The following is a 23,744-nucleotide window of genomic DNA, read 5'->3' as shown; positions in this document are numbered from 1 at the left end:
TCTTATTGGATCTGCCCTCTTTGAAGTGGCAGTCCTGCACTCAGTGGCCACTTTATTAGGTACAGAAGTGGAACCCGATGTGGTCTGCTGTTGCTGTAGCCTATCCATGTTGCAGTAGGACATGTGATTTCAATTATGCTCTTCTCCACACCACTGTTTAACACATGTTTATTTGAGTTACTGTCACCCTCCTGTCAGATTGAACTAGACTGTCTATTCCCCTCCTACCTCTTTCATTAGCAAGGCATTTTTGCCCACAGAACTGCTAGCTCCTTAGATTTGCACCATTCTCAGTTAACTCTAGATCAGGGTTATGTCATGGACCAAAACCATTAAGCAAGGAGTCCATGGATCCAGGTTGGGAACCCCTGCTCTAGGGACAGGAGTGTATGAAAATCCCAGGTCATCAGCAGTTTCTGAGATACTCAAACCACCCCATCTGGCACCAACAATCATTCCACAAAGTCACTTGGATCACATTTCTTCCCCATTTTGATATTTGGTCTGAACAACAGCTGAACCTCTTGACCACATCTGCATGCTTTTATGCATTGAGTGCTGCCACATGATTGGCTGATCAGATATTCACATTAATGAGCAGGGTACATCATAAAGTGTCCGCTGTGTGAGATCAATATGGTTTCCTATTCTCAGCTCTCTGAAGTGGGGTTGAGGAATGGCCTTTTTGCCAGAGTGGGAATGGTTATATAAGGGGACATAATTTGGAGCTGATTGAAGGGAAGTATGGGGGGGACCTCAGAAGTATGTTCTTTTATAGAGAACGGTGGGTGCGTGGCCTCACTGCCAGGGGTGGTGGTGGCAGATACATTAAGGACATCTAAGAGACTCCGAGATAAGCCAATGGATGAAAGATGAGCAGAGGGCTATGTGGGAGGGAATATTAAATTGGTGTTAGGGTAAGTTAAGAGGTCCGCACAACATCTTGGGCCTAGGAGCCTGTACTGTGCTCTATGGGCGCCTCAGTAGCCTAGCAGTTAGTATGACGTTATTTCAGCTTAGTGTATTGGGGTTCAGAGTTTAATCCCAGCATCCTCTGTAAGGAGTCTCTGTTCGTCCTGTCCTTGGAACAGATGGGTTATCTCCGGGTCCTCTTGGTCTCCTCCCACAGTCCAGAGATAGTTACGGTAAATTGTCCGATCATTAGGTTAGGGTTAAATCAGGTTTGACAGAATTTGCTGGGCAGCATGGTTTGAAGGGCTGTATATCTGAAATAAAATTAAAATAAATGGAGTGAATGAATTTTAAACAAAAGGAAGGAGCACAGACAAACTAGAGGCTACTGCTGGAGAGCAGATCGAGGATAAGGGTGGCAGGGTAGTGTTGTGGTAGCACAACGCTTTACAGTACCAGTGACCAGGGTTCAATTCCTGCCGCCGCCTGTAAGGAGTTTGTATGATTGCGTGGGTTCCCTCCGGGCACTCTGGGTTCCTCCCACAGTCCAAAGACATATCAGTTGGTTGATGAATTGGTCATTGTAAATTAGATTAGGATTATCGTCATGGTTGCACTAGGATTAAATTGGGGGGTTGCTGGGCAGCATGGTTTGAAAGGCCAGAAATTCTGCGCTGTAGCTCAATAAGTACATGAATGCAATTCTGCAGGGACCAGGGGGTGGAAGGTGAGTTGGAGGATGGGAATGAGAGACCAAGTGGCTGACACGTGGAAAAGTCGCAGGCCATGTGAAATGTGTCGAATTTGGGAAGGCTGCGATGAGGATTGTCAGATCGGGAAGCTGAAGGTAACACAGATAATGGGTGAGGACGGCTGATCAGGAGGGTGTGGGGATCGTTGGGGGAGGGGTCTGGTAAGATAAGATCAATCAAGGTGGGGGATGAGAAGTGGGACAAAATGGTGAAGCATTGTGATAAGAAAATGGGACCATTTGGTTCAGAGTTCACATCGACCAGGAGTATGAATTGACACTAATCCCATCTCCGTTCACCTTACCCACATTCCATAAGACATCAGAACAGAATTAGGCCATTCAGTTCATTGAGTCTGTTCTGCCATTCTAATATGGTTGATTTATTTTCCCTCTCAACCCCATTCTCCTGCCTTCTCCCCATAACCTTTGTTACCCTTACTAATCAAGAGCGTACACTTGGCCTCCAGTGACCCAGTACCTGTGACCACAGTGATCTGTACCCAGTGACTTGGCCACCACAGCCATCTGTGGCAAGAATTCCACAGATTCACCACCATCTAGCCAAAGAAATTCCTTCTTATTTCTGTTCCAAAGGGGCATCCTTCTAATCTGAGGCTGTGCCCTCTGGTCCAAGACTCCTCCAAGAAATGAAACATCTTCTCCATATTTCAAAATGCCTTTCAATATTTGATCGGTTTCAATGACAGTACCCCTTATTCCTGTAAACTCCAGCAAGTATAGGCCGTCACACGCTCCACACTCATTAAGCCTTTCATTCCCATCAGCTTTTCCCAGTTTCCACCACTGGGAGTACTTCACAGTGGACAATTTGTGGACCAGTCCAGGCGTCTGCGAGATGCGGGAGGAAAACAGAGCACCCAGTGGGGAATTCACCTGATCACAGAGTGTGTGAACAAATAGCGGACGGGCAGCACTGGAGTGTAAGGTTGAACTTGGGTCACTGGAGTTTTAAGGCTGTGGCTGACTTTCTTACTATTGTACCACTGTAAGTGGAAGGTGGAAGGGGTGGGGTATTTGGCTGGAGCTGGATAACTAAGTCAGAATCAGGTTTAATATCACCAGTTTATGTCACAAAATGCATCGTCTTTGTGGCAGCAGTACAATGCAATACATAATGACGGTAAAAAAGAAAACTGTGAATTATAGAAAGTTTATATACACAAAATATTTAAATTAAATAAGTAGTGCAAAAAATAATAAATAAAAAAAAAGTAGTGAGGTAGTGTTCATGGGTTCAATGTTCATTCAGAAATCAGATGACAAGAGGGTAAGAAGTTGTTCCTGAATCATTGAGTGTTTGTCTTCAGGCTTCTGTACCTCCTCCCTGATGGTAACAATGAGAAGAGGGCATGTCCTGCTATGACGTTTACACATGAAATCGCTGGCTTAACGCCATTTACTGTACACAAGTGTACAGTATTTGTTACTCCAGATCTGACGCAGCACAAAAAAAAACACAGTAAGGAGCATAATAATTTAAAAAAAGACACAATGAATAAATATGTAAGATAGCTTAATGCATGTTGTAAACATGAGGCAGTCGGCAGAGGCTAGAAATCCAAAGCAACACGCACAAAATGCTGGAGGAGCTCAGCAGGCCAGGCAGTATTTGTTACTCCAGATCTGACGCAGCACAAAAAAAAACACAGTAAGGAGCATAATAATTTAAAAAAAGACACAATGAATAAATATGTAAGATAGCTTAATGCATGTTGTAAACATGAGGCAGTCGGCAGAGGCTAGAAATCCAAAGCAACACGCACAAAATGCTGGAGGAGCTCAGCAGGCCAGGCAGCATCCACGGAAATGAATGAGCAGTCAACATTTTGAGCTGAGACCCTTCTTCAGGATTAAAAAGGAAGCCGGAAGACACCAGAATAAAAATGGATGGTGGATTGAAGGAGGGCAGCTGGAAGGTGAAGCCAGATGGGTGGGAAAAGTCAGGGACTGGAGAAGAAGGAATCTGATAGGAGAGGAGAGTGGATCATGGGAGAAAGGGAAGGAGACTGGTTTTATGTCTATATATAAAATGACTCTGACAAGAAATGATAAGGCAGTGGTGGTGGCTCAGTGGGTGATTAGACTTACAGCTTGGGAAAAGTAATTGTTAAATAATTAAACACTAACAAGTCCAAGACTGAAAAACAGTATCAACCATATCAAACATATTCACTCAATTATTTTAAACTGCAAAATCACCAGAAACACCATCATTATTCAGCACAGACAAGAAGATGGTGATCTAGAGTCACTACCCGGTCCATTGATTATCAAAGCCCCAACCACCGAGGAGCAGAGGCAAAGAAAATTCCAATTTTATGTGCGGGGTATTGAATTATCCCCCTCCCCCCAAAACCAAAGTCTGTAAGACATAGGATCAGAATTAGGTGAACACACACAAAATGCCGGAGGAACTCGACAAGCCAGGCTGTGGAAAAGGGCACAGTTGACGTTTCAAGCCGAGACGCTTAAGAATCCTTCCGAGGGGTTTCAGTCCAAAACGTTAAGTGTACTTTTTTCCACAGATGCTGTCTGGCCCGCTGAGTTTCTCCAGTTTTTTTTGTGTGTGTTGCTTTGATTTCCAGCATCTGCAGGATTTTCTTTTGTTTGCGATCAGAGTTGGATCATTTGGCCCATCAAGTCTGTCCTGCTTTTCCATCATGGCTGAAATACTACCTCTCTCTACCCCAATCTCCGCCTTCTCCACTTAACCTTTGACACCCCTACTAATCAAGAACCTATCAACTTCCACTTTAAATATTCTCACCGACTCGATCTCCCGAGTTGTCTGTGGCAATAAATTCCACAGACTCACCATCTTGTGGCGGAAGAAATTCCTCATCATCGCTGATCTGACGGGATGTTCTTCTATTCTGAGGCTGTGAACTCTTGTCGAAGTCTCTCCCAGTACAGAAACACCCTCTCCTCATCTACTCTGTCCAGCTCTTTCAATATTCAATGAGATCTCCCATCTTTCTTCTAAGCTCCAAGTACAGGCCCAGTGTCATCAAATGCCCTTCACGTGTTAACCCTTTCATTTCTGGGATCATTCACCTGAACCTCCTGTTTGCCTTGGCGACACTTAACAGTGCTGCTGCTGATTTTTTTAGAAGGTTTGCATATTTTGCATTTGAAGGGCTGTTGGGACTTGCTAAGAGTTGGGGTTCTGGACTTGGATTATGAAAGTTGTAGGTTAGAATCCATGGACCCTTTTCACTGACACAACAGATTCATCTGTCATGGTTTAGTCTCAACCAGCATCCTCTGCCCCCCACCCCCCACTGATCTTCACTAATAATGGTAGTATAAACTCATTATAATTAAAATATTAGCAAATTTCCAAATTCTGTCAAAACTTTTCATCTCAAACCAAAGATTGTTAACTGTCAGACTGCAAAGCAATTCCGCTTACAGAATGCATCTGCGTTTTTGGTCAATGATATGTTTCCTAATTCTTCCATATTAATGTCTAATAAAGTTTCTGTCTTCTGTTAATAAAGTTTTATTGTGTAACTGAACACAAAATATCGATTTTGACTTGTTTATAATCTGTAGGAAACCATTGAGCATCTCTCCACCGCTCCATCGGTCACATCCACTCCATTCACCTCAAGCAGAACTTCCCAGTGGCCAAATGTTTTAATTCCCATCCCAACACGTCAGTCCACGGCCTCCTCTTGTGCCACGATGCGGCCACCCCCAGGGTAGAGGAGCAATGCCTCATCTAGGGTAGACTCCAACCTGATGGTATGATTTCTCTTTCCAGTGAAAAGTTTTCCCTTCCCCTCCCCCCTCTATTCCCCACTTTGGTCTCTCACCTGCCTATCACCTCCCCCTGGGTCCCCTCCTTTTTCCCTTTCTCTGATGTTTCACTCTCCTCTCCTATCAGACTCCTTCCTCTCAAGCCATTTAGCTTTTCAACCCACCTGGCTTTACCTATCACCTTCTAGTTAACCTCCTTCTCCCTCCACCTTTTGATTCTGGCATCTTCCCCCCTTCCTTCCCAGTCCTGAAGAATGCTTCTGGCCCAAAATGTTGACTGTTTATTCATTTCCATAGATGCTGCCCAACCTGCTGAGTTCCTCCAGCATTTTATGTGTGTTGCTTTGGACAACTGAGGCAGGAGATAAAAGACCTTATATTCGGGGTACTCCTCTGGGCTGTACCCTCATTTGGTGACCTTCTACTCTATCCACAATTCCACAAGTCTTTGAATCGCCTGCAAACTTACTAAAGCTATCATTCATATTTTCATCCAGATCATTAATATGTCACAGATACACACCCAGTGTACAGCTTTACACCTGTTCGTTAAATACAAATATATAATCAGTCAGTCATGTGGCAGCAACTCAGTGTACTAAAGCGTGCAGACAGGTTCAAGAGGTTCTGTTGTTGTTCTGACCAAACATCAGAATGGAGAAGAAATGTGATCTAAGTGAATTTGACTGTGGAATGATTATTGGTACCAGATGGGGTGGTTTGAGTATCTTAAAACTGCTGATCTCCCAGGATTCTCATGCACAGCAATCTCTAGAGTTGATAGAGAATGATGAGAAAAACAAAACAAAACAAAAAAAAACACCAGAGAGTGGCAGTTCAGCACACAAAAATACTTTGTTAATGAAAGAGGTCAGAAGGGAATGGCCAGAGCAATTTCAGCTGACAGGAAGGCAACAATAAGTCAAATACCCAAGTGTTACAATGGTGGTGTGCAGAAGAACATCTCTGAATGCACAATATGTCAAACTCTGAAGCAGATAGGATACTGTTGCAGAAGATGATGAACGATTTATTAGTTACAGGAAGTAATGTGTTGTGATCTGTGTACTTCTCTCTCATGGAACGCCTCTGGTCATGCGCTTCCATTCCAGAATAGGTCTGAGCAACCACTAGCCTCCGTCTTCTAGGGACAAGCCAATTCTGAATCCAAATGACCAACACTCTGTGGATTCCTCGAATCTCTAATCGGGGTGAGCTTTTACCATGTGGGACCTTGTCAAACCCCCAACTAAAATCCATGTAAATAACACCTACAACCCTACCCTTATCATTTGCCACTTCCTGTAGAAATAGTTCAGTAAGATGTGACTTGCCCTGCGAAAATCCATTCTGACTGCCTTAACTTGGATTTCCTCTCTCAAGTTCAAATTTAATTACAACACCACGTACGGTAGTGTAGTGGTTAGCACAAAGTTTTGCAGTGCAGCCGACCCGGGTTCAATTCCCACTGCTGCTTGTAAGGAGTTTTAACGTTAACACCGTGATCCTGTGGGATTTCTCCGGGTACTCTGGTTGCTTCCCACAGTCCAACGACATACTGTTTGGTCATTATAGATTGTCCTGCGATGAGGCTAGGATCAAATTGGGGGATCGTTGGGCAGCACAGCTCAAAGGGCCGAAGGGGCCTATTTCGTGCCAGGTTAATTGGCTGCTGAAATGTGGTTGGTTGGGAAGCGATACTGGATTGATGAGAATATAAAAGGGGAATGTTGCAGGCGGCTCTCTTGACGGTGAGCACAGATTTAGTGGGCCATTTCTGTTCCACGTGACTCTGTGGCGCTGCAAGTCTTCTTTCAGATACGGACTTTAAACTAAGGGTCTGCCTGCTCTGAAACTGAGAAGATCCCTGATACCACTTGCACCCGGGTGACCAATTAACCTATCGACCTGTACGTCTTTGGGATGTGGAAGAGAAACAGTGTGGTCACAGGGAGAATGTACAAATTCCTTACGGACAGCAAAGGAATCGAACGCCCGTCGCTGGTGTTGTGATAGTTTCACGCTGACTGCTACGCTACGGTGCCACTCCAAGTATCGCCAACATTTGGTGTGAGTTCATCTCCTTCCTGTAGCGGGGAGACCACGACCATGTTCCAAATTTGACCGAACCATTGATTTGTACAGATGCAACATTATATCTTAACTTAATAACTTGGGGCAAAAGGCTTGCATACCACATGACCCATCTACCCACATCAATCTTTTTTTAATCAAAATATACTTTATTCAAAAATAAAATTAGGTACAATAAACCATTCCATGACTCTCAGTCCTTTACAAGTGTTTCCATTACAGTCTTTACATTCCCACACTTTTGCCACCCAGGTGGCACTTCGTTATTCCATATTTACATACAGTGGTTTAGGGGTAAACACCCCGCCACCCACCCCTCAACTCCCATGGGAGAAGGACCCTAGACTGGTCCTTCCCCACCGGGCCTTTGCTGTGGCTGCACCAATCTATCAAATATTGAAAGGCCTAGATTGAGTGGATGTGAAGCGGATATTTCCTATAGTGGGGGGATCTAGGACCAGAGGGCACAGCCTCAGAATTGAAGGATGTTCCTTTAGAATGCAGATGAGGAGAAATTTCTTTAGCCAGGGAGTGGCAAATCTGTGGAATTCATTACGACAGACATTGTGGAGGCAAGTCAGTGGGTATATTTAAAGTGGAGGTTAAACACAAAGTGCGCTGCAGATGCTGTGGTCAAATCAAGACGTACAAAAAAGCTGGATGAACTCAGCAGGTCGGGCAGCATCCGTTGAAAGAAGCAGTCAACGTTTCGGGTCGAGACCCTTCGTCAGGACTGAAACGTTGACTGCTTCTTTCAACGGATGCTGCCCGACCTGCTGAGTTCATCCAGCTTTTTTGTACATCTTGATTTAAAGTGGAGGTTGATAGGTTCTTGATCAGTAAAAGTGTCCAAGGCTGAGGGGAGGAGGCAAGAGAATGGGGTTAAAAGGGATAATAAATCAGGCATAATGAAGTGACAGAGCAGACTCAATGGGCCAAATGGCCAAATTCTGCTACTATATCTTATAGTCATCTTCAGTTTCCAGGAACCTCTGAATGTCCACCCCAAGGTCCCTCTATTCCTCTACACTCTCACTACAGTATTGCAGTCAACAAAAAAAAAACACCAATCCAAAACTGCCCTCTACATCCCAGGATCATGAAAGACAGTGTAGAATTAAAAGCTTTTCATTCCTTCATTTCCAAATTAAAGGAAAATAGAAACTAAGATGAAAGTTCAAATCCCCACAGCAAGTCAAAGATTCAGGTTTCAAAGATTCAAAGTAAATTTATTAAAGTGTGTATGCAGTGTACAACCCTGAGATTCACCTTCCCACTGACAGCCATGAAGCACAGGAAACCGCTCAAAGAAAAATATCAAACCCGCAACATGCAAGAAGAAAGAACAAATCATGCTAACGATGAAAAACACAAAATATAAAACACCAAACCACAAAATCATTGAAACTTTCTAGGAAAGTGCAGTTTAGTTCAGTTCAATATAATGCTATGTCATTCATTAACTGCAGGCTGAAGAGCCAGTCCACCTGATTAAATTTGCATAACTAGCAATAAAAAACAAGTTCATCAGAAACCAGAAACGCAAATAACATGAACTACAGAGTCCAATCGACAAGCCAAGAGCAAAGAGAAAGAGAAATGCAATGATTAATTCAGAACTACCAGCTGGGCAGTGTAACGGGGACAGTAGCACAGTTGTTAGAGCAATCGCTTTACAGTGCCAGCGATCAATGATCGCGGTTCGATTCTTACCGCTTCCTGTAAGGAATTTGTACATTCACCCTGCGACATGGAATTCCTCCATACAGTTAGGATTACGGTTAGTGAGTTGTAGGCAAGTGTGGTGAGTTGTCCTTGTCTCAGGATAAACAACACATTTTGATATACATGTGACAAATAAAGCTGATCTTTCATCCGTGCTCAGATGCCGGATAAACTAAATTGAAGCTGACTCCGATGTAGCTGTCGTTAATGACTGGGATTTGGAATAGATTTGTCACTCTAGCACGGCAAGCCAATGCAATTGCCACTGCCAGAGTTACCGCAGGTTCCCTCTCCATGCTGTATCACCAGATGAGCAGCAGAGGGCAGTGGTGTACAACGTTCAGAGTCGAGCAATCCACCAGTGACCAGAGTTCAATGCTGACACGCTGCTCGTTAGTTTTATTAACACTGGCATTTAAATTCCCATCAACACAAGAAGATCTTATTATTCAGAGCAGGGACACAGTACGGAAACAGGACTTTCGACCCAATGAGTCTGTACTGACCTTCAACCATCTATTTACATTTGCGCTACATTAATCCCGATTTTTATTCTTCCGACATTCCCCTCAACTTCCCCCAGATTCATCAACAACTGGGGCTAATGTACGGCAGCCAATTACACGACCAACCTGCACATCATTCCTATAACCTATTCTTCCCACGTTAACAATTAACTCTGCCTCCCACTTACACTAGAGGCAATTTACAATGGTTAATCCCTGCGGTTGGACCCAGAGAAAATCCACCGTCGCCGCTGTAAATTATCTCTAGGAAAGGATCAAAGGAGAGTGAATGGGCATGCTTGAGAGAGGGTAAGGTGGCTGGATACAGGGAGAGGTGGAATAGGATTAATGGGTTTGCTCTGCTGGCATAGGTTCAATGGGCTGAATGGTCTCCTTTGCTCTGGTGAGCAAAGCTAGCGTTGAGCTGGGGAATTATTATCTGAGATGCTTTTGGAGTTCCTGGAAGAGATTTAGTACGTCAAAGACTCTAGCAATTTTCTTTAACTGTACTGTGGAGAACACTGTGCTTGGTTGCATCACCGACCGGTATGGAAGCTCCAATCCATAGGATTACAAGAGGCCGCAGAGGGTTTTAGACACAGCCAGCCTCATGGGAACAACCCTCCCCACCATCTTCAAGAGGGGGTGCCCCAAGAAGGTGGCATCCATTATTAAGGGCAGTCACCATCCAGGACATGCCCTCTTTTTGTTACTGCCATCAGGGAGGAAGTACAAGAGCCTGAAGACCCACACTCAACAATTCAGAAACAGCTTCTTCCCCTCTGCTATCGGATTTCTAAATGGTCCACGCACCCACGAACATTAGAGGTAGTGAGTTTTGAGGAAGGATCTTGACCCGAAATATCAACCGTTTAATTTTTTTCCCATAAATGCTGCCTGACCTGCTGAGTTCCTCCAGCATTTTGTGTGTGTTGCTTTGGATTTCCAACACCTGTAGACTTTCTTGTCATTGTACTTCCTCATTATTCTGTTTTTTCACACTCTTTTATAATTTATAGCAATTTTATGTCTTTGTACTGCTGCCAAAAAACAAAAAAAGAATCATGCCATACAAGTCAGTGATAATCAAACTGATCCTGATTCTGACGCAAAAGGTAGAGTTAGGAGAACTTCCTTTGACAGGATGTGCAGGTTCCAAATCAGTGATGGAAGCCAAATCCTGAATAGTTTTCAAGTAGGAAGTTAATAATTACTGGAGAAAGCAAAACAGAATTAAAACACCGTGGGAAATGGAGCTACGTGGACAACTATTTCAGAGACTGAATGCAGGTGCGCTTAAAGATAAAGATTAGCTTTTTGTCCCACATACATCGAAACATACAGTGAACTTTGTCATTTTGCAACAACAACCAACACAGTCTGAGAACGTGCTCGGGACAGCCTGCAAGTATCGCTAGGTTATATGGTTGTAGCATGCCTGCAACACATACATCTTGGAATGCGGAAGGAAACTGGAGCACCTGGAATTAACATGGGGAGAACGGACAAAATTCTTACAGGCAGCAGCAGGAATTGAACCCCAATCTTTCAATCCTTGGTGAGGTAAGATTTTACACTAACCGCTGTGCTGGTGTGCTGCCCTGCTATGCCACCTTGCTAGTTAAGGCATCTTGGCTAGCTTTGGAACTCTCTACCATCAGAGAAACCAGTTGATTCATTCAACGTGATATTGAGAAATGGCTGAGAGCGCTGAATACTGAAAACGTTAGGCTACAAGACAACATCAGAGCTGTAGGACTGTAGATCTCTGGTTCAGAACTAGCTGCGTCTGTAGCTAAAGCTTGTATGAAAGGCCCAATCTGAGATAGAAAGATTATAATAGATCACACACTAAGTGTTGAAGGAATTCAGCAGGTCTGGCAGCATCCATGGATAGGAATAAAGAGTTGCTGTTTTGGGCTTAGTGTCCTGATGAAGGGTCTTGACCTGAAACGTTGACTCTATTTCCATAGATGCTGTCTGACCTACTGATCTCCCCTGACATGTGTGTGTTGCTCTGGATTTCCAGCATCTACAGAATCTCTTATGTTTATAATAGATCACAAGTAAGTTTTTTTATCGACTGCATACGTTGGCAGATTCAGAAACGAGAAAGTCTGCAGGTGCTGGAAATCCGAGCAATACACACAAAATGCCGGAGGAACTCAGCAGGCCAGGCAGCATCTAGGAAGAGTACAGTCGACATTTTGGTCTCAAATGTTGACTGTACTCTTTTTCGAGATGTTGCCTGGCCTGCTGAGTTCCTCCAGCATTTTGTGTGTGCTGGAAGATTTGCGGTCATAGTACTGTGCAAGATATAAAAATTACTATGAGTTGCAAAACTTACTTAGTAGTTGAAAAAAGGAATATAACTTGCACCCCGTCACTCACTCACCAAGTTGTGGAAGCACAAAAGATTCTAGTCTCATTTTCAGTGCAGTCGAACATCACTTACTCATAAATATTCTGTTTATTCCTCTGGGTCTAAAACCACCCTATCGCATCACAAAGAAGTATGCCCACAAGCAAATGAATCTCAGGGTTGTGTATGTGACATATATGTAACTTGATAGTAAATTTATTTTGAATTTTGAGGTCACCCTTGGACAATGTGTAGCACCTACTTAGTACACCCCCACCCACCACCCCGATCAGTCATGTGAAGCCACAGGAGCAGGAGGTGGATGGTCGTATGAGCAGCTGGTGCATATCACAAGTCCTGGTTATGCCACAAACAAGAGAAAATCTGCAGATGCCGGAAATCCAAGCAACACACACACAAAATATGCTGGAGGAACTCAGCTGGCCAGGCAGCATCTATGGTAAAGTGTATAGTCAACGTAGTCAATATTTTGGGCCAAGACCCTTCATCAGGACTGGAAAGGAAGGGGGAAGAAGCCAGAATAAGACATTTGGGGGTAGGGAGGGAAGAAGTACAAGGTGGCAGGTTTTAGGTGAAACTGGGAATTACCATGCCCCTCTCCTTCACAATTTCCCATTCTTCTCTCCCTCTCATGCTTCCTCTGCCTACATGCTCATCACCTCCCCTGGGGCTCCTCCCCTTTCCCATTCTTCCATGGTCTTCTGTCCTCTCTTATCACATTCCCCCTTCATCTCTTTCACCAATCAACTTCACCCTCTTCCAGTTTCAGCTATCACCCACCTTGTACTCCCTTCCTGCCACCTCCTTACTCCGACTTCTCCCCTTCCTTTCCAGTCCTGAAGGAGGGTCTCGGCCCGGAACGTCAACTGTTTATTCCCATCCATAGATGCTGCCTGGCCTGCTGAGCTCCTGCAGCATTTTGTGTGCGTTGCTCTGCACCAGCAGAGTTTGTCTTGTTTGTTATCTCCTCTATATTCTGTCATTATTTTCCTTCGTACCTCCTCCATGCACTGACCTGACGAAATGCTCTGTACCAATGGAATTCAAAAAAAGGTTTTCACTGTATATCGGTGACAAAAATATACCAACCTACAATTTAGTAATAGCAGTGTACTGCGTAGTTGCGATCAGAGTTACAGTTTCGATCAAAGAAAGGCAGAAAGGGGTTCAATGCAAAGAACTGGTGAGACAGTGGCTGTTACTATCAGTACAATGGGTCGAATCAACAATAAAACTTGTTTGTTTGAAGCCAAGTCTGTGCTTTCACAGCTTGAGATGTATTACAATTCCTGCTGTATTGGACTGGGACTTAGTTACGAGTTTTTTTGCTGTGTTTTGTTTGACTGACTTTGCCAAGAGATGCGCACAAGAGAGGCTGAACTAATGTCAGAAACAAAAGTCCTTTAGAGTACGGTAAGTGCACACAGGCGGACATTTGTCCCAAAATGTCAATGAGTTGCAATCTTTTTCTTGCGAACAACAATTCAGGGTTTAATTTGCTTCTGAAGAATGCAATTTGATTCCTCCGGGCAGAGTCTGAGAAAAAGACATGCTCGCGATTAAAGGTCGACGCAGGTCTCCAATCAGGCCAGTACATGCTAAAAAATAAATATTTTCCTTGCACCTTCTGTTTGCTGTCTATGATCTATCACTGTAATTAAGAGAGGGGAAGGAATCCATCAAAGTGACAGCTAATTAGAACAGTCTCTTTGAGTGGAAACTCTAGGGTCCTTGGTGATGGTGGGTTGGGGGAGGAGTGGCAGGAATTGTTGAAGGTGCCCAGTGAACCACAAGGTGCTGGTCTTTGTGGCAGAATCACAAATAAAGAGAGGCCCTGGGATGTAAGAGAACCCATAGTGCTGGGTACAATTTCTGCTCTCCACCAGCCCTGAGTGTTTGGTGCCAGGAGTCTATGGTGAGCAGCTTGTTCGGTGAACGAGCTTCCGAGGATCTCAAAGACGATGAAGTTCCAGTGTTCAATGTCTCTTCAGTTGTAGGAGTTTGACAGTGAATGTTAAAACTTCAATGCCAAAACAGCGAGGTGTTGGTCTCCCCCTCACTGTGGAAGGAGTGTTACCTCTCTCCCCGTCATTAGTGACAGAGAGGGAGCCTGCGGCATGTTGAAGTGCTGGGTTACGGACAGTAGTTTTTGATGAAATCTAGTTCATGGTCTCTCATTGCACGGTGGGTGCTGGTGGGGTGGGGACACTGAAGCTCCCTGCTGGAACAAGTCAGGGGAAGGTTGATGCTTGGTTGCTGTTTGTGTGCGGGAGGGGGTGGGATTTAGGATTCGAATGTTCTTCTTCCATTCACTATTTGAGGTTTTCTTCTGTTTCATGGATGTCTGTGAAGTGTAAGAATTTCAAGTTATTTACTCCATAGATTTTCTGAGATGAAATGGAACCTTTGAACCATTAAAGACCCAAGGGAGTGCTGTGGAAATGAGGGACATAGGACCACAGGTACGTAGCTTACAAACAGTGGGGTCGTAGATAGACAAGTTGGTAAAGAAGGCATTTAGCCTGCTGGCCTTCATCATTCAGAGTGTAGAGTTCAGGGGTTCCCACCCTGGGGTCCACGGACCCTTCGGTTAATGGTAGGGGTCCATGGCATTAAAAAGGTTGGGAATCTCTGGTTTAGAGGGATATGGGTCAAACATGGGCAAATGAGTCTAGAGTAGACAGGAATTTTGGTCAGCATGGACCAATTGGTCCAATTGGAATAGTTTAGTTGCCACCTTGGCTGGCATGAATGAATTGGGCCAAATGGCTTTTTCCTGTGCTGTTTTGCACTACAGTTTTATGTTAGAAGCAGTGCCTATTGAGATAGGACATAGCTAGTAGACACACAATGTTAAGAAATTTCTCCGTTCCCAGTCCTTTTCCTCTCTCTGTTTCATTACTATATCTATATTGGTGCAAGATGATACTGGAGATGGCAGTTGTTGATCAAAAGGAGTGAGAAGGGACATAATCCTTAGGAATTTTAATGTGAATCATAAGGGAAAGGTGGTTTGATTCCTCGGAACTCTGCATATCTTGTGCTGTGGTGGCCAGTGCTATCACGTTTGCTGTTGTGTGCTGGGGCAGCCGGCTGAGGGTAGCAGACACCAACAGAATCAACAAACTCATTTGTAAGGCCAGTGACATTGTGGGGGTGGAACTGGACTCTCTGACGGTGGTGTCTGAAAAGAGGATGCTGTCCAAGTTGCATGCCATCTTGGACAACGACTCCCATCCACTCCATAACATACTGGTTAGGCACAGGAGTACATTCAGCCAGAGACTCATTCCATCAAGATTTAACACTGAGCGTCATAGGAAGTCATTCCTACGTGTGGCCATCAAACTTTACAACTCCTCCCTCGGAGGGTCAGATACCCTGTGCCAATAGGCTAGTCCTGGACTTATTTCCACTTGGCATGATTAACTTATTATTTAATTATTGATGGTTTTATATTGCTATATTTCTTCACTATTCTTGGTTGGTGCGGCTGTAACAAAACCTAATTTCCCTCGAGATCAATAAAGTATATCTGCCAGTAAGACGCTAGCATTACTTAGGTTTTTCCTCATCTGGCAAGTCCTTCTTTCTACCCTCTGTAGTATTCTTTTGTTTGATTTCCTCAAACAATGGGACTACAGGGAGCTGTGCTTTGAGTCTGGAGTCATGTACAGGGAAAGAGAACAGAATCAGAAGGATCAGAGTTACTCCACTGACTGACTGCCCATTGCGCCACTGGCGTTTAGCACAGCAACGAAGGTCCTCCATCTCTGGTGGTGTGCAAGGCTTCATTGTTCGGTAGCTTCCTTTTGGTTTTCACTACTTTCAGTCATAAATATCGTCAGACTCAGATGTAAAAGGAATCTTCACTGCCGTTTCCATAACAGTTTTATTTTATCAGTCAGAACTGTTAGCCTGGAGGGTCAATGGACCACTCTTAGTCTGGCGTCCTCCCTTTGACCTGACTGGTGGAGTGACCCTACCAAGGGCCAAAGCAGAAAGCCAACATAGCTCTCTGGGTCTCTGAGGCACCAAGCCTGTGAGGGATGACGAGATTGTAGTCCTCTTGCAAGAGTATCAATGACATACTGTATGTTGTGGACTGTGCTTTCTCAGCAGTATAGCCCAAAACAAAAAAAAATACGAGTTACATTAATAAAATAAATTAACAGTGCCAAAGAGGAATTGTGAGGTCATGTTCATGGCTTCATGGACCATTTAGAAATTAGATGGTGGAGGGAAAGAAGCTGTTCCTAAAAAGTTGAGTGTTGGTCTTCAGACTCCTGTACCTCCTTCCTAATTGTAGTAATAGGAATAGGGCATATCCTGGAAGGCGAGGGTCCTTAGTGATGGATGCCGCTTTCTTGATGCACTGCCTTTGGAAGATGTCCTCAGCGGTGGGGAGATTGGGGCCTGTTTTGGAGATGACTGAGTCTACAAAACTTTGCAGCCTTTTTCAATCCTGCGCACTTCTTCCCTGAAAGACTTCAGCAAACCAGATGAGGTTTTAAACAGAACTATACGATCACCATTGGAGATGCTTGCTTTATATTCCCAATTTTTTTAAGTATTTGGCTGAATTTGCCAACTACCTTGGTGGGCCTGTGGATGGATAGATGCCGATACTGTAACTCAACCTCCTTGCTACCCACCCCCGAGTTTATTAACGAGTCTCAGCTTTCTGTTTGGGTTTCATTTTTATTGGGTAAGACCGGCAGCGCAAAACATTCTGGATCTCTCTGAAATGAAATGTTTTGTCATTTTGCTAACTCGGTGTCAATTTGTCTTCAGTGGAGAATGTCAGAGCAGTTTTGCAGAATTTAAATGGATTGCTTATTTATTCATCTCTCTAGAAACGGAGCAAGGCCTGTTAAACCCAAATAATGTTCGTGCCTCACACAAGGTATGCCGAGATCCAGAGAAGCAAACCATGATTTCCATTAGATTCCCATTAAAATTCCAGCAAATAATATGCTTTTCCACTTGTTTCAACTCCCTTCACTGATTTTTTAAAATTTATTCAGACATGCAGAAAATGTCCTGCTTTTTCACAGCTCTCAATCATTAGTCTTCAGGCACAGTAAGATCTCGCATCTGTATTATAGCCCAGGCCACTGATCTGTGAAGTATTGTTCTATTTACACTGCTAGGCTCAGGTCCATTAGCCGTAAAATGGAGCCGCTGGTTCACAGTTCCGGTGAACCCAGTTCAATCCTCTCCTTTGCTGCAGTCTGCATGTTGCCCTCCAGGTTCTCCTGTTCGCTCCCACATCCCAAAGGGGTGCAGACACGGTGGGTTAGTTGGCCCCTATGAATTACCCCCATTGTGTCAGTAAGTGGATTGAATCTGGGAGAAGTTAATGGGGATGTTGCGGGCAATAGACTGAGGTCAGTGCAGGTGAAGAGCCTGCTGGAATCTGAATGTAATGGCCCGAAGGGCCAATTTCTGTGATCTATGTTTCTTTGGCCAGGAAAGCAGGCCATTCAGCCCCTTAGCCCTGCTCTACCATTTATGATACTGTTCTCAATTCAAAATAAATGTATTATCAAAGTATATATATGTCACCATATACAAAATCCTGAGATTCATTTTCTTGAGAGCATATTCAATACATCTATAAAGTAATAACCATAACAGAACCACTGAAAGACCAACCAACTGTGGCATTCAACCGGAGTGCAGACATAAAACTATACAAATACAGAAAGAATTAATCAACCAGATAGATCAGCAGACAACAAATAAACAAATGAATAAATAAATTCAGCTGTGTTCATACATTATTGTTCCAATCATGATCTTCACCGCACAACAATCAGCATCAGCCTGAGTGCTTCCTTATTCCCAGATTTCTATCCTTCTAAAGTAGGAGAGGGTTACCCTTGGTTGTTCCCTTGAACAGTCCGGCCCGGTTCTAATTTTAACATTCCTTCCATAGCTATTAACTTCCCATCAGGGAAAATGGTTTCCCCATGCCCACCAAGTGGAATCCTTTCCTTCTTTTAAATTCCTTCCGACCAACCCCTTTCCCTTCAGAGGGTGGTGGAATGTATCTGTTTGTCATCAGCTTAATGCATCATGGCTTGCACCAGCTCACTGTATTCTGCTAGGGAGTCCACCATGAACGGGACAGGGAGAAAGATCTCAGAGTCAGAGAGCGATCCAGCCAACAGAGACCATGCCAACCATTGACTACCCATCGACTCCAAACCCCTTTTTTCATTGGAAGGAGGTACAGAAGCCTTACGTCCCACACCACTAGGTTCAGGAACAGTTATGATCCTACAATCACCATGCTCCTTAACGGTGGATAAATTCAATCACCCACTATTCTGATCTAATTCAGTTCTACAGATTCACTTTCAAGGACTCGTTACCATTCATGTTCTCAGTATTGTTTTATCTGCACATTGGTGTTTGTCAATCTTTTTTTATGCATAATGTTTATAAAAATCCTATTATATTCCTTTTCCCCTGTAAAAGCCTGCAATAAGATGAATCTCAAAGTGTGTGTTACTCTCAAAGTACTATATGATGACATACATTCAGGGGCCACTTTATTAGGTACACTTGCTTGTTAATGTAAATATCTGATCAGCCAATCATGTGGCAGCAATTCAGTGCATAAAAGCATGTGGGCATACTCAAGAGGTTCAGTTGTAGTTCAGACCAAACATCAGAATGGAGAGGAAATCTGATCTGAGTGACTTAGACCATGGAATGATTGTTCATCAGAATCCGGGGTTTTCTGGGACCACATTTCAGCAGAGTCATTATCAGTCTTTGTGGTTCTTTTCCAATTAGCTCATGGGGGTCATACCACATCCTGCAATTAAGCTGGTGGTGGAATCAGGCTGGGCTATTTCTTCTGGTTTCTAGGCATCTGTTACATTTCCTCTTCAGAGGCCACAATCAAATCAGCTTCAGTGTAAGATAGTTGCCGCTTGTCTTGGCTGTTTCCTTCCCCGAGGCTGTTCACTTGCCACAGCTGTGACAAGCCAGGAACATCTCCAACCATTGTCTTCATCACCACGTTTCCACTTACCATACAGGAGTCAAGTGGAGAGTGTCCAGACTCCTTACAGCACTGAGACAGCGGGAATTGAACCCACGTCACCTGTACTGTAAAGCGTTATGCTAACCGCTGTGCTAGCATGCCTCTGCCTCTCCCTCCACTCTTCCTATGGGAATGAACCCTTTCTTATGGAATTGAGAGTAGATTTCAAACCAAGTCCCACTTGGTTCTCTCAGGTCAACATGGAACACAAAAGAATACAGCACAGTTCTGGCCCTTCAGCCTATAATGTAGTACTGACTTTATAACCTACTCCAAGATCAAGAATCAACTTTATTTGCCGTACACAATTACATGTTTAAGGATGTAATTATTCTGATGTAACAAATACATTCAATAATTATAAAGAACCATATAAAAATCAAGTTGGAAGTATAGATAGGGAATAAAACATGCATAAATACCAGCATGCATGTGCAGTGTAAGCAGCATTATCAAATTATCAAAATAAGTTTAAATTGTTTACAGTGTGGTGCAGAGACAGAGGTAATAGATAGAGGGGTTTGGGGTCTAACTAGAATGGTTAATCTGCCTGGGCGAAGAAAATCTTAAAATAGTGTGAAGATCATCCTATTCTTTCTACCGCCCCCTACCCCCACATTTCCCTCAATTTTCCTTTCCTTTCATCTTAGAGTCTCTTAAAGGTCCCTATTGTATCTGCCTCTGGCAGTTTGTTTCACACATCCACCACTCTCTGTGTAAAAAAAAGGAATCTCTGATATTATTCCCCCCCCCCAATACTTTCCTTCAATCACCTTAAGATTATAAAGCAACACACAAAATGCTGGAGGAACTCAGTAGGTCAGGCAGCATCTATGGAAATGGTTGACATTTTGGGCCGAGACCCTTATCCAGGGGCTGAGATACCGGAATAAAAGTGTGGGGTGAGGAGGAGGTTATCTGGAAGGTGATAGGTGAAGCCGCGTGGGTGGGAAAGATCAAGGACTGGAGAAGAAGAAATCTGATAAGAGGAGAATGAACCACTGGAAAAAGGGAAGGAGGAAGGGACACGGGGAAATATTAGCAGGTGAGAAGAGGTAAAATGTCACAATGGGGATTAGAATGGGGGGGTGTGAAATTTGGTTACTGGATGGAAAAATTGGTATTCATGCTATCAAAGGCATGAATAACCATCATCACTTACGCCTTAAAATTATGCCCTTTCATATCAGCTATTTCCAGTTGGACACAGTGCTGGCTATCCATTCTGTCTATGTCTGCTATCAGTTTATTCACCTCCATCAAGTTTCTTCTCATTCTCCTTCAGCTCAGAGAGAAAAGCCCTAGCTCACTAAAGCCTCATCTCAGGTTGAGATGGGAGATCACTAGAGCTGTTCTGAAGCACTTCTCATCAGTGTCTCACCCAATATTCACCTGTCAACCAAGATAAATAAGACACAAGAACATAATTGGAGCGGGAGTCGGCCATCTGGCCCGTCGAGCCTGCCCCGCCATTCAATAAGATCATGGCTGATCTGACCACGGACTCATCTCCACCTACCTGCCTTTCCCCCATAACTCTTAATTCCCCTACTATGCAAAAATCTATCCAACCTTGTCTTAAATATATTCACTGAGGTAGCCTCCACTGCTTCATTGGGCAGAGAGTTCCACAGATTCACCACTCTCTGGGAAAAGCAGTTCCTCTTCATCTCCATCCTAAATCTACTCCCACAAATCTTGAGGCTATGTCCCCTAGTTCTAGTCTCACCTACCAGTGGAAACAACTTTCCTGCCTCCATCTTATCTATCCCTCTCACAGTTTTATATGCTTCTATAAGATCTCCTCTCATTTTTCTGAGAATGGGCCTTCCTGTTGCTGCCATCTGGAGACTCAGTTATCAAAGTGTAAGTACATTCTGAAAGTAGTTTAGTGGTTGTGAGGTACCTTGGGATGGTTTGAAGGGCTATTGAGATGCAGAGTTTGGAAAGGTGCAGAAAAGATTCACGATGATGTCACCAGGACTGGAGAGTTCGTGCTATAGGGAGGGTCTGGACAAGCTGGAATTTTCATAATTGGTTTATTATTGTCACGTGTACTGAGATACAGCAAAAATCTTTTGTTTGCATGCTATCCATACACAAAAACATACAGGAAATGTGATTTAAAAAAAAGAATGCAGAATGTTCCAGAGAAAGCGCAGTGTGGGCAAGCGAATAAGGTGCAAGGGCCTTGATGAGGTGAATCAAGAGATCGAGAGTTCGTGTTCATTGTGGAAGATGGCTGTTCAAGAGTCTTATCCCGGCGAGTAGTATCTGTCCCTGAGCATGGCTGAGTACCGTAGATAAACTGGGATGGTGACAGTCTTATCCCCAGCATGAGGGAGTCCAAGGCTAAAGGCTATAGATTTAGAATGAAAGACAAAAGATTTAAAGAGGATCTGAAGGGGAAACTTTTTTCACACAGAGGCTGGTGGGTGTGAAGAACGAGCTACCAGAGGAATTGGTAGAGGTGGGCACAATTACAAAGTTTAAGAGACATTCTTGCAGATACATGGATAACAAAGATTTAAAAGGATAAAAGGTGCAAAACCATGCAAATGGGACTAGCTCAGGGAGTATTGTGTGCAGTTCTGATTATCCCACTATAGGAAGTGTAACTGCACCGGTCCAATGAAATAATGGCCACGCAACATACAGACATCCCTGAAGATTTATTTTATTTCCCTCTCTCTTTCTTCAGTAGACACTATAAAAGTTGCAAGAAAATAAAGGCCATAAAAGGTTTGAAACATACATCTCTCAATCTTTTAAAGTCTGTCAAGTTAGTGTCCACCAATATACACGTCCAAACACGTCAGCCAACAGAAGTGTGCTGAAATCAAATAAATCACTAAAAACATATCACACTGTCCATATAAAGGCACATCAACAACATTATACACAATATAAAATAAATTAAATCAATTACCATGTTCACATGCAGAATAAGGTTATTTTAGGGCCATGCATCTTTCTCTGCTTCCATGTTGGTTCTGACCCATAATACCACAGTCATGCTTTTATTAAACTCTGGTCATGTGACTCATTCAACTCTGGTCATGTGACCCATTTCACTCTACATTAAATAAAACCTTACGTAAAATATTTTAAGATGATAAAATAATCATGAATTTACAACAAAAACATCAAATAAACATCTCAATGAAACATGTCTCTGAGACAGTTACAGGAAGGATGTGGAGAGTTTTGACATGGAGGCTCTCTGGAATAGAGAGCAGGTCCTATTAGGAGAGGTTGGACAAATTTGGGTTGTTTTTTTCTGGAGTCTGAGGGGAGACTTGATAGAGATTTATTAAAATTCTGAATGACATACCAACACACTCAAGATGCTGGGGGAACTCAACAGGTCAAAAACATCTATGGAAGTGAATGTTTCGGGCCGAGACCCTTCTTCAGTACTCATAGAGAGGGTAGACATAGACAGGGTGAACAGTCAGGGTCTTTCCCCGCAAGGTAGAAATGTCAAATACTAAGGAGCATATGCTTAAGGTGAGAGGGGAAAAGGTTAAAGATGTGTGTGGCAAGTTTTTTTACCCAGAGTGGTAGGTGGCTGCAATGGGCTGTTGGTTGAGTGTTGGAAGCTTTTGACAGACACATGAATATGCAGAGAAAGGAGGCATTTGGATTATGTGCAGGCAGAGAGATTTAGTTTAATTCTGTATTTTGTTCAGCACAATCATTGTGGATCAAAGGCTCTGTCTCTGAGCTGTACTGTTGAGCCCATGTTCTATGTATCTATTTACACTAAGCCTCTACACATCCCACTTTATTCCTCCCTTATTTACCCTCAGCTCCTCCCTGATTTACCCGCCACAAACTCACAGGGGGCACTGTACAGTGGTTGGTTAACCTATCAACCTCATGTTTTTGTAATATGGGAAGAAGCTGGAGCACCCATTGTGAATTTATACAAAAGAAGTCAAAGTCAAAGTAAATTTATCATCAAGATACCTTATATGTCACCATGTACCACCTTGAGATTCATTTTCTTACTGCTATGTACAGGAAGAAAAAGCAATAGAATTTATGAAAAATATACATAAACGAAGTCTGACAACCAACGTATAAAAGAAGACAAATTGTGCAAATATATTAAAAAATTGCTGAGAACATGTGAGTTGTTGAAGAGTGTTTCTAAATAGTGGAATCAGTTCAGAGTTATTATAAGTGAAGTTATCCATTGCCTGTTCAGGTGTCTGGTGGTTGTAAGCTAATAACTCCTCCTGAACCTGCTGTTGTAGTACCTAAGGCTCCAGTACTTCCTGCCCAATGATAGTAGAGAGAAGCGAACATGGCCTGGATAGTGATGGTCGCTATTTCCTTATAGCAGAGCTCTATATATATATATATATATATATATATCTACTCAATGGTGGCAAGGACTTTGCCAGTGATGAACCAGGCCATGTCCACTACTTTCTGTGGACTTTTCTGTTCCTGGGCATTGGTGTTTCCATACCAGTCATTATAGTGTCTACTGTGCATCTATAGAAGTTTGTCAAAGTT

General features: G+C 43.4%; 1 long non-coding RNA gene across 3 annotated transcripts in view; it reads left to right on the top strand.

Annotated features, from left to right (window-relative positions):
* Positions 1 to 10,881: 10,881 nt before the first annotated feature.
* The window catches only part of LOC132377729 (uncharacterized), a 163,416-nt gene continuing 150,553 nt past the window's right edge, over positions 10,882 to 23,744 (top strand). For all 3 annotated transcript variants that reach the window (XR_009506731.1, XR_009506732.1, XR_009506730.1), the window contains exon 1: positions 10,882 to 11,337. This is a non-coding gene — a long non-coding RNA (uncharacterized LOC132377729). The remainder of the gene's footprint in view (positions 11,338 to 23,744) is intronic.

Source organism: Hypanus sabinus, chromosome 19 (assembly GCF_030144855.1).
Source record: "Hypanus sabinus isolate sHypSab1 chromosome 19, sHypSab1.hap1, whole genome shotgun sequence".
Taxonomy (NCBI): domain Eukaryota; kingdom Metazoa; phylum Chordata; class Chondrichthyes; order Myliobatiformes; family Dasyatidae; genus Hypanus; species Hypanus sabinus.
The sequence above is the reverse complement of the archived record's forward strand: the minus strand, read 5'-3'. Positions and strand labels throughout refer to the sequence as shown.